The following is a 10198-nucleotide window of genomic DNA, read 5'->3' as shown; positions in this document are numbered from 1 at the left end:
ATTTGGCATCCTCATGTTGTCGATGCGCTTTGTGTAAGGTTTTGAATATGTGAGAGAACTTGTAGAAGAACCTCCATATTGTGCTCGGATGGTATTTGTTATCATGTCTTGTAATTGTTGGACTGATAACGAAGCAACCGAAGTAGATTGTTCTCGTCGGGGAGTGTTTTCAATTTCTCTCCCTTCGTCATCATTTGCGGATGTGAATTTATGACCATGGCTTGATTCACCAAGATCTTGTACTTCGAGTTTGTTCATTAAAGTTGCAATTTGGAGGTCCTTATCTTCAAGTGCTTTTGTGAGAAGGACAACCCTTTGCTCCATTTCAGCCATCTTTTCTTCCATGGTAGAGGTGTTTGTCATCATGACTGACACAACTTCCCAAGATGATGGCGAAGAAAGTGAATTGAAGTGAGCACATGAAATCTCATCTTTTGGGTTCCCTTTGATGGGAGAGAAATCGTGTGACCAACTTCTCATGAAGGAAGAAGGGGATTTGCCCCTATACTTGAGGTGTTCCAAGGTGGAGACGTCCTTGTTGATGACCTTGTTTCTTGCAAGAGGGTCTAAGGAGATGATTGTCTGGACCTTGGCTTCCTTGGTTGATTGAAATTGAAGTTGATTATGAGCTTTAGGTTTGCTACAATTGATTGCACCAATGTAGTTGTTGGTGGTAGCCATACCGAGTTTAGTTGAAGTAGCTGTTGAAGCTTGGATGTTCTTGCTAGAGGCCATTGAAGTTGATAGCAAGATGATGAAGATTTCTTTCTTTGAAGGAGAATGAGAAGAGAGGCAGAGATGTCCTACTGGGCGTGCCAGAATATGTGGACGACTAAATTTCTCGGTTCAAAATAAAGTCAAACAAGTAAAATAGTGTCACAAATGTGAATTTGTATTGATGAATGTGTGGTACAATTCTCTGTTGATTACAAAAGAGTTATCCTCTGATTCGATCTCCTTGAAAGACTTGTTGATTTGGATTGTAATAATGTAATTTTGATTTGAACACAAAATATCCTTCAATTTGGTTGAGGGATAGATCGAAGATTGTTGAAACAGAATTACAATGAATCTCTGGCTATGAGCTTGTTAGAAATCCCTTGTTCTTCACGTTCTTCGTGGTCTTCGTGTGTTCTTCGTGTTCTTGATGTGTTCTTCGTCTTTGAAGGTTTGTGGTGGAAGTTCTTCGGGGCTTTAGAGGCTTGAATCCGTAGAGTTTCGCTAATTTGTGGTTTGTGATGTTTCTGGAGGCTTTTGAGCTTGATTCCAGTGAACTTTGAGATCTAGGAATACGATTTAGATGATTCCTCTTCGAATGTTCTTCGTATTCAAAGGTTTGTGGTGGAAGTTCTTCGGTACTTTAGAGGCTTGAATCCGTAGAGCTTCACTGATTTGTGATTTGTTGAGGTTTCGAACACTTTAGGCTTGATTCCCGCAGACTTTTGGATCTAAGCGGATGATTTGGATGATTTCTCTTTGAATGTTCTTCGTATTCGAAGGTTGAAGTTCTTGAAGTTCTTGGAGGATTTAGAGCTTGGTTCCGGCAGAGCTTCTGGACTTCTGAGTGCTTCAAATGGTTTTGTGTCCTCTCCAAATCTCTTGATCTCCTTGGATTTGATCCCCTCCAAATGCCTTAGGAAGGCTTCTATTTATAGGAGTTTAGGGGTAGGTAAGTGACACGTGGCGGAGCTTGATTGGTGACACGTGGCAGAGCTTGATTGGTCCGCTTATGTCATCGCTTGCACATGCTGGACCGATTGTGTCATCGCTTACACGTGCGAAGCTGATTATGTCATCGCTTACATATGCGATGATGCATGATTGGTTCTTGCATGACACTTGGCGAATTTCTATTGACTTCTGAATAGTAATAGTAAAACCTAGCAACAGTATGTGGCGTTTTGTAATTGGCTACATTTCGTGGTCTTAGTAGTGTGACGTGTTAGCTTGTGATAGGTCGGGAATTTTCCTTCTCTACATTGGAAACTACCACAAATAAACTAACTAATTTTAATTAATTACAAAATCACAGGTGAAAATTAGGGAAAATGTGTACAAATGCTAATCTAAAATACAATATATACACACTGCAAGTTTAACTGAAGCTACTTCTCTAGCTGAACGGACCAATATGCTCCATAATATCTACCCAAAAAAAAAAGAAATCAGTTTAATATAAAATCCTCATCAGGCACCTTCACGATAAGTTTTGAGACTTAGGAGAGGGATCTTTTAGGATTTTTATAGAACTTGGACTTCTTGCGCTCGTAATAATCTTGAACCACTGGCTCTCTGGGTTACAAATTCTACTATTGCCTAAGCAATTGCATGTATTTGTCACGACTGTATGGCTGAAATCTACATCAAGGCAAAGGGTAGTAGCATTGCCAATTGTTGACGAGAGATGCAACTTAGAATCAGAGATGGTTTCCCAATGTGAACCAGAGTCACTGCAAATGTTACCAAGTTTCACTGGCTTCCCCAATCCATCTACTTTTAAGCATAAATTTGTTCCTTTCAATGATAAAGTTTTCTGAGGTGTGTAGCTCCAGGCTTCAAAGACATTGCAGGACCCCAGACTCAACTGTTCAAGTGATGATTTTCTTTGGACACAAAGACCCGTTAATGGGTGGAAAATTACTTGGTGCGAATTAGTTTCTTGTAGACCCGGCCCTGCAAGTCACATGTATTCAATCATGTGATGTCTAATGTTCCAGTGCATTGGATGTGACACGACACATAATCAATTTTGAACACGTGTCTCATTTGTTGCACTATGCGCAGTCCTCTAAATAGTGAAATAAGGGGTTCAAAGGAACCATTGAAAGTATAGCCATGAGGTCTTACCTTGAAAAGGAGACTGGATAGTTGAGAGCCTCTCCAGGAAGCTTGAATTTCTGGGCTCACTTGTGTTCCAATGAAGTAGACCATAGGTCTCTTTGAATTCAGTACCTCCTTGTTTAATATAATAACTCCCACTAAGTGTCCATATGTTTCAATCAAAGTCAAGTTCAGCTGCCAATGCAAAGAAGCAATTCATGTACCGGTTGAGTTGTTCATTGGTACCTCTTAGGTCCATCCCAAACTCACTGAAGAACAATGGCCACCCTTGCTCCAACAAAAATCCTGCAGATCTCATGAATATATCTACCACGTTTACACACGCTTGGTTCGCGTTGCTATATTCCCATATCTTGGCATCTGTGAATCCATACCTGTGAACCTCAAATACTAGTTTTCTCGTGAATGTGAGGTTCACTGATTGGTTTTGGAGGAATGACAAGTCTCTGTCATAACTCAATCCTGAGAGAATAACAAGAACATTTGGATTTGCTATGTGCACTGCTTCTGCTCCATTTGGCATGTATCTTCTCGTTTCATTTACAAAAATGAAATTAGCCTCTTCAGTCTTTAGTTTATGTCACCCAAAAAGGAATATAATTATGAAGGAAAAAAAAATACTAAAAGAAGATCATATATTTACCTGTACCAAGCAGGCAAATTCTGTCTTTGGCCTCGAAGCTCATTCCTTAAGCTCATCCCACTTTTTCTGCTCCACTCTATACTCCACCAATAAATACTTGTCACGTGTTCACCTAATTAATTAAATACTACTATTAATTAATAATTGTAATATTATTAACTCAATAATGATAGTATTTAATTAATTAGGTGAACACGTGACAAGTATTTATTAGTGGAATATAGAGTGGAGCAGGAAAAATGAGACAGAAGATTTAGACTCCTTTTTATCCAAAGGTCTAGGTTGAAATAAATGCCACCAAAGAAACCATTGCCATCATATGCGCTACAACACCATCCGGGTTGGGTTATGTGATTGTCTAGTATTACCATCACATTATTGGCCCCAAGGTTGGATACCAGACTCTAAAAATGTGAAAGTTTCTTATAATATGCAAACGGCTACATTATTTAAAATTTTAAATAACGTGACACTATATACATTTTATATTTGTAATATTTAATATGACTTATAAAATAGATCCATTTCAAATGAAAACGATCTTTTTCATGCAAATGAAAGGAAGTATAGTTAATTTACCTGGAAAGCCTTTATAACGGAAACATCAATGATGGAGGGGTTTTTAGCTTGGATACCGGAAATGTATTGAGATAAACCTAGTTTCTGAAAAGACTCTCTTACAGTAAGAGAACGTCCCAATGAGTTTTGTCACCATAAACAATGGAGACTACATCCAAGGGTTGCTTGTTGAGGCCCCCAGCCACCATGGTATCCAAATGTGACACCCAATTCACACATGCAAGCTTCACTCGTTGCATCCGGAATTAGTTTGTAGTGTTAGAGCCGTTACAGGCTTGCTTTGGGAAATGACACTAGAAAAGATTAGGAAAATAGCTACAAGAGGGAGGTCGGACCAGACTATGTTTTGGTTTTGAGTACAGGCTTGGGCATGAACATGGTTCTTAGAACCGGACCAGACCAGGAGGTCGGACCGTGAGAACCGAAAATCGGTATGAAAATCGGTTTTTTAAGCCTAAAGAACCGGATTTTTTGTTAATTCCGTGAACCCCTAAAACCGGGGTTGGACCGCATGAACTGGTGAGAACCGTGCGGTCCAACCTGTTAGCAATTTTATTTTATTTTATTTTTTATAAAAACAACTTAACACAATTTTATTCTACTTAATTAAATCATCCATCTCTTACAAGGAATAAAAAAAAAATTATAATTAAAATCCTTCAAAGATATTCAACTTTACTTCAAAAATTAATCATAAATTTTAATGTTTTCATAGTTATTATTTTATTTTGTTAACTTTCTTATTTAATTATTAAATATATGCTTGAAAATTATTAAATTTCCCTTACATATATAGATATATTAGTCAATTTTGCTAGTTTTATAAATTTAATATCTATATTTAGGCTTTAATTAATTATGATGTCATCACGGTTCAATCCCGGTTCGACCTCAAAAACCTTGAAGCTCTCCCTTTTATGGTTCAATGAACGGTCCGGATTTGAAAACCTTGGGCATGAAGAGAAAGTTTGAAAGTGTTACTTTATATAGGAAGTGAGTTTTCCCTGAATTGTATAATTAATTTTAAATCCTTTTTTATTGTAAATGAAGACATCCATTAATAAACGTAGGGAAAGTTTTTTTTTTTTTTGTCCACTCAACTAAGTTATTTGTGGTTTGTGATGTTTCTGGAGGCTTTTGAGCTTGATTCCAGTGAACTTTGAGATCTAGGAATATGATTTGGATGATTCCTCTTCGAATGTTCTTGTATTCGAAGGTTTGTGGTGGAAGTTCTTTGGGGCTTTAGAGGCTTGATCCGTAGAGCTTCACTGATTTGTGATTTGTTGATGTTTCTGGAGGCTTTTGAGCTTGATTCCAGTAAACTTTTGGATCTAGGCGGATGATTTGGATGATTTTCCTTCGAATGTTCTTCGTATTCGAAGTTGAAGTTCTTGAAGTTCTTGGAGGCTTTAGAGCTTGGTTCCGGCAGAGCTTCTGGACTTCTGAGTGCTTCCAATAGCCTGGTCCTCTCTCTAAATCTCTGGATCTCCTTGATCTGATCCCCCCAGATCTCCTCTTGATCCCCTCCAAATGCCTTAGGAAGGCTTCTATTTATAGGAGTTTTGGGGTAGGTAAGTGACACGTGGCGGAGTCTGATTGGTGACACGTGGCGGAGTCTGATTGGTGACACATGGCAGAGCTTGATTGGTCCGCTTATGTCATCGCTTGCACGTGCTGACTGATTGTGTCATCGCTTACACGTGCGAAGCTGATTATGTCATTGCTTACACGTGCGATGATGTGTGATTGGTCTTTGCATGACACTTGGCAAATTTCTGTTGGTTTCTGAATAGTGATAGCAAAACCTAGCAGCAATATGTGGCGCTTTGTAATTGGCTGTATTTTGTGGACTTGGTAGTGTGACGTGTCAGCTTGTGATAGGTCGGGAATTTTCCCTGTCTACAGACGAATGGATATGTTGACGGGTATCTGATACTTTTCCTTAAGTGTCTTGAAGTGAGGTTCTTCGATTGACGAAGTAAAATCATTGACCGCCCATATGGGCAGCATTATGAACTCTATAAATCCATCAGGACCTATGACAAATTGAATTAGGGGTTCAGCACAATCTATACCTTCACTAGAGCCACCCTCTAACCTATCCATCTCCAAACCCTCATCCATTGAGGGTGAGGTGGCTGACGGATTGCTATCTTCACTTGATGTGTCTGGGTCTTTTTGACCTAATGGAAATACTTCATCGTAGCCCACCCCATCGGACACACGATTGGTTACTTGATGCACTAAACATCTGTCACCTACACGTGATGGTAAACCCTAAGACACGAATGATGACAGGAGTGCAAAGATAAATTTAAACATAAGGAGAAGAGCAGTTATCGGTTGAAAATAAGTAGCAAAAAGATGTTAATGACGAATGCGCTAAGGTGAATGGTATGCTCATTTGTCAATGGTGACAGTAGCACTCTGATCATGAGATTTCTATGGAAAGAAAAAAATGAAGGTTAAGAGGTAGGTTTATATAGAGGGAATGGCACGGAAGATGAAGAGATGCTTCGTTCCAAGTGATGGACCACTAAGTCCATGCCACGTGTTCCTATGACATTAAATGGGTCTAGGCCGGCCAGCCAGTCAGCCTAGGCACTCTACCCAGAAGATGAATCTAACAATGTCACCCCACTGATCCATCCAAAAGAGGTGACAAATCCATGGAGTGAGGGGGCAACTAAGGAGGATAAAATTAGGGTGACGAGTCCATCCAAATGAACTTGACGGCGTTGGGTCAATAGATTGATAGTAGACGGATCCAAGAGTCATGGGCACAAGGTGGACAGATCTTAGAGGCCACGTGGCTTCTACATGATTTGAGTGAGTTCCAAGGAGTCCTAGATGGAAACAACTTGCGTCCCACGATTAATGCTAGTTGGTAGAATCCCAACATGGAAAGAATCCTAACACAAGAGGGATCCTATAACATACGCCCATTAATGATGATTTTTCTTCATAAGGAAAAGACTTCCCACACAAGAAACAGAGGTCAGTTTTATACTACTATAAAAACTCAAAAGCTCTCAGAAAGTAAGGTACGCATAATTTACCCCAACTTTGGCACTTTAGAGTTGTGAAAATTTCTCTAATTTAGCATTCGAAGGGTTTTTGGCTGGAATCACACCAGTACTCTTATAGGGTTTTCTTTGTTGTTGTTTTGCAGGACTTATTTCGAGCACGTGAGTATTGTGTGGCTTACTGATGATTTTCAGCATCATCAATATTAATGATATCATTGTAGCAGTTGTAAGTTTTGGAGAGTCTCTCTGCATCATAAGCATCAAAGTTTGCAAGTTTTGCTGTAAAGAATTGCATATCGAACTGCCCCTTTATCAATCGAAACTTTATCGAATCCTTGTACTTTCTGTTTTTCTTGATCAACTCTCGACTGACCCTCAATCTATCAAACCTCATATCTCGGCTTCTATTCAAAACTTCCTGGATCAATTAAAGGACAGGCGGTGAAACAAGGCCCACTGTGGCATTGTTTCTTCTCTTCATTCCTTCTTGGATCACTTTATTAACATTTTTTTTAAGAATAAATATTTCTTTAGTAACCAATCCAGAACAAATTTTGGCAACTGTTTGAGTTAAGGATGAATAAATTTTTTGCAACTGTTTGAGTTAACCAATCCAGAATAAATATTTCATATCTCTTCCTAGATCGATTGAAGGTCATTTTTTAAGAAACGATGACAAGTTTAAATTTGTGACTGAGAATTCCTTTATCTGTGCAATTTACTTTTTATTTTTATTTTCTTTGTCCTCCTTTCTGATAGTTAGAGGAATTAATAACCTTAACTCAATTTGTTTCAGTACTTCTTTCACGTCCCCTGCAACGAATGGAAATATCTGTTGTTGAATCGATTTTTCTTGGGAGAATTTGTTCTTCTAATTTTTTATTCATGGGCTTGTGCTTGCTTTGGGCCTCATACTTGTAACTGGGCTCAAATTTAAATTGTCCACAAAAATGGCATGCTGTGGAAAGAGTCCCAAAGGGAGCGATCTACGCCTAATGGAAGAAAGGATGAGGATTACTCTAATTGGGTAAACATTTCTTGTTTTAAGAAACACACACAGAAAGGAGTTAGATAGGTAAACTTGTAGTATATGTCCAAACACTATTCTGCCTTTGATCGATAGAAGTTTGGTTCTCCAATAAAAATAACAATGTAAATGAAAACAACGAAAAATGAAAAGGAAATGGTTTCCATTTCTTTACACTTGATTTTTGAAGAGAAATTGTCGTGCTATTATTTGGCTTCTCAATAAATGGACAAACTTTTAGAAAATATTTTTACTATTCTTATGAAAGAAACTAATTTAATAGATGATTCCCTTAATATCGAGTGTGTGATGACGTGTACTCAATTTTTGTGTTGGATGGTTTGAGTGAACCAAGATCTCCTAATTGAAAATTTGATTATTCAAGAGAATCCAAACCTCCAAAGTGAAAACTCACTCAATAATGATTATCAAAAAAAAAAAAAAAAAAAAAAACTCACTCGATAATAATATTTTCTAACCTTTTTTAGAATCCAAACCTCCAAAGTGAAAACTCACTCAATAATGATTATCAAAAAAAAAAAAAAAAAAAAAAACTCACTCGATAATAATATTTTCTAACCTTTTTGTTATCTCTTTAAATCATATAAAGAGATGGCTTTATAGGGTAGAACTACCATTTCAATTCAAAAGAAACCTAATATTTATCCAAAAATCTATTTTATCATTCCAAATACCCGACTCCTAATAACAAAACAAAAGAAAGACAATTAACATGTGGATGCTAGTATGATCTCACATATCTACAATATGGTTCAAGCAAATCCAAAGGCTAAATGAACGAAGTGACATATACGACTATTGCAACCACTGCCATATATGCCATCATAACCTTCTATTTATATTTGTCTTCTTAAAGAACTTTTGATTTTGAATAATGCTTTTATGTGCCAAATGTTCTTTAATTTTTTTTAAGACATGCTTATTCTGGAAATTCTTTACCTTTTACATTTAAGATAGTCAATAAGTCAAAAAAGTCCAATAATAAATTCGCATTTTCTAGTATTATACATGATTGTCTTTATGTTTAAAATTCTATTGATAATTTTGTAAACTGTGTTGAGAATGACAATGCTTTCAATATGTAAAAGTCAGGTACTTCGTATACAGAGAGCAATTTGCACGATTGTATTGGAGCCCTAGAGAGACAGTTGTTCATGCATGGGATTAGCATTAACGTTGATATGTATTCAGCTATTGTCTTTGTAGTCGTACTCAGACGTGTATTGTTAGCTTGGACACTTGTTGTATTGGACTTTGGACATTTGCGACAACACTTGTTGTATATTTAGCTTTTGGTTTTGGATCTTGTTGCTTTTGGGCTTGTATGTTTTATTGTTGTATTTATTCTGGACTTGGATCATGGATATTAGCTATGCATGTTGGCTATGTATGAGGCCTATCTGCAGATTTTTTGGTTGTTCAAATTAGTTTCTAGCAGGATGATCCAGGATTTCAAGATAGATGAGCTGGAAAAGAAAAAAAAAAAAAAAAAAAACTCTAAATAGACATTTATATAGTATTATTTCAAGATAGATGAGCTGGAAAAGAAAAAAAAAAAAAAAAAAAAACTCTAAATAGACATTTATATAGTATTAACAAATTATAAATACACAAAATTGTTGTTTGATGCAATCATCTACCAACAAAGACAAAAATAAAAAAAAAAAAATTTTTTTTTTTTTAAATACTAGGCTTGTTAGGATTTTTATTTTTATTTTTGAAATTAGAGCATTCACAATAGTTTGTGCTAAAAAATTTTAGCTTTTAACACCTCGAAAAGCTAACTTATCTATTTTACTACCTTACTTTCTTTTTGTTGTTTTCTTTTTTGAGAAAGTTTTACCACCTCACTTTACAATACAGCCAACATCAAATGTTCTACAAACAAAGTAATTACATCAAAGAGGCGTAGTGCCATCAGTAGTATCTACAGCAAGAGATGGGCAAAGTCTATCTACACCCCAACCCATTCAGTCATACATAACTGCATGATTAACAAAAAATGGGCTTTGAGCATATTCTCTTATTCTCTTTACTTGGTCAGTACCTTCTTTAGCC

At 36.9% G+C, this 10198-nt stretch overlaps 1 pseudogene; it reads right to left on the bottom strand.

Moving 5' to 3' along the window:
• Positions 1 to 2197: 2197 nt before the first annotated feature.
• Positions 2198 to 7486, bottom strand: LOC112036675 (glycosyl hydrolase 5 family protein-like; annotated as a pseudogene).
• Between the last annotated feature and the right edge of the window lie 2712 nt (positions 7487 to 10198).

The sequence above is a fragment of the Quercus suber genome, unplaced genomic scaffold (assembly GCF_002906115.3).
Source record: "Quercus suber isolate HL8 unplaced genomic scaffold, Cork oak 2.0 scaffold_296, whole genome shotgun sequence".
NCBI classification, from domain to species: domain Eukaryota; kingdom Viridiplantae; phylum Streptophyta; class Magnoliopsida; order Fagales; family Fagaceae; genus Quercus; species Quercus suber.
The sequence above is the reverse complement of the archived record's forward strand: the minus strand, read 5'-3'. Positions and strand labels throughout refer to the sequence as shown.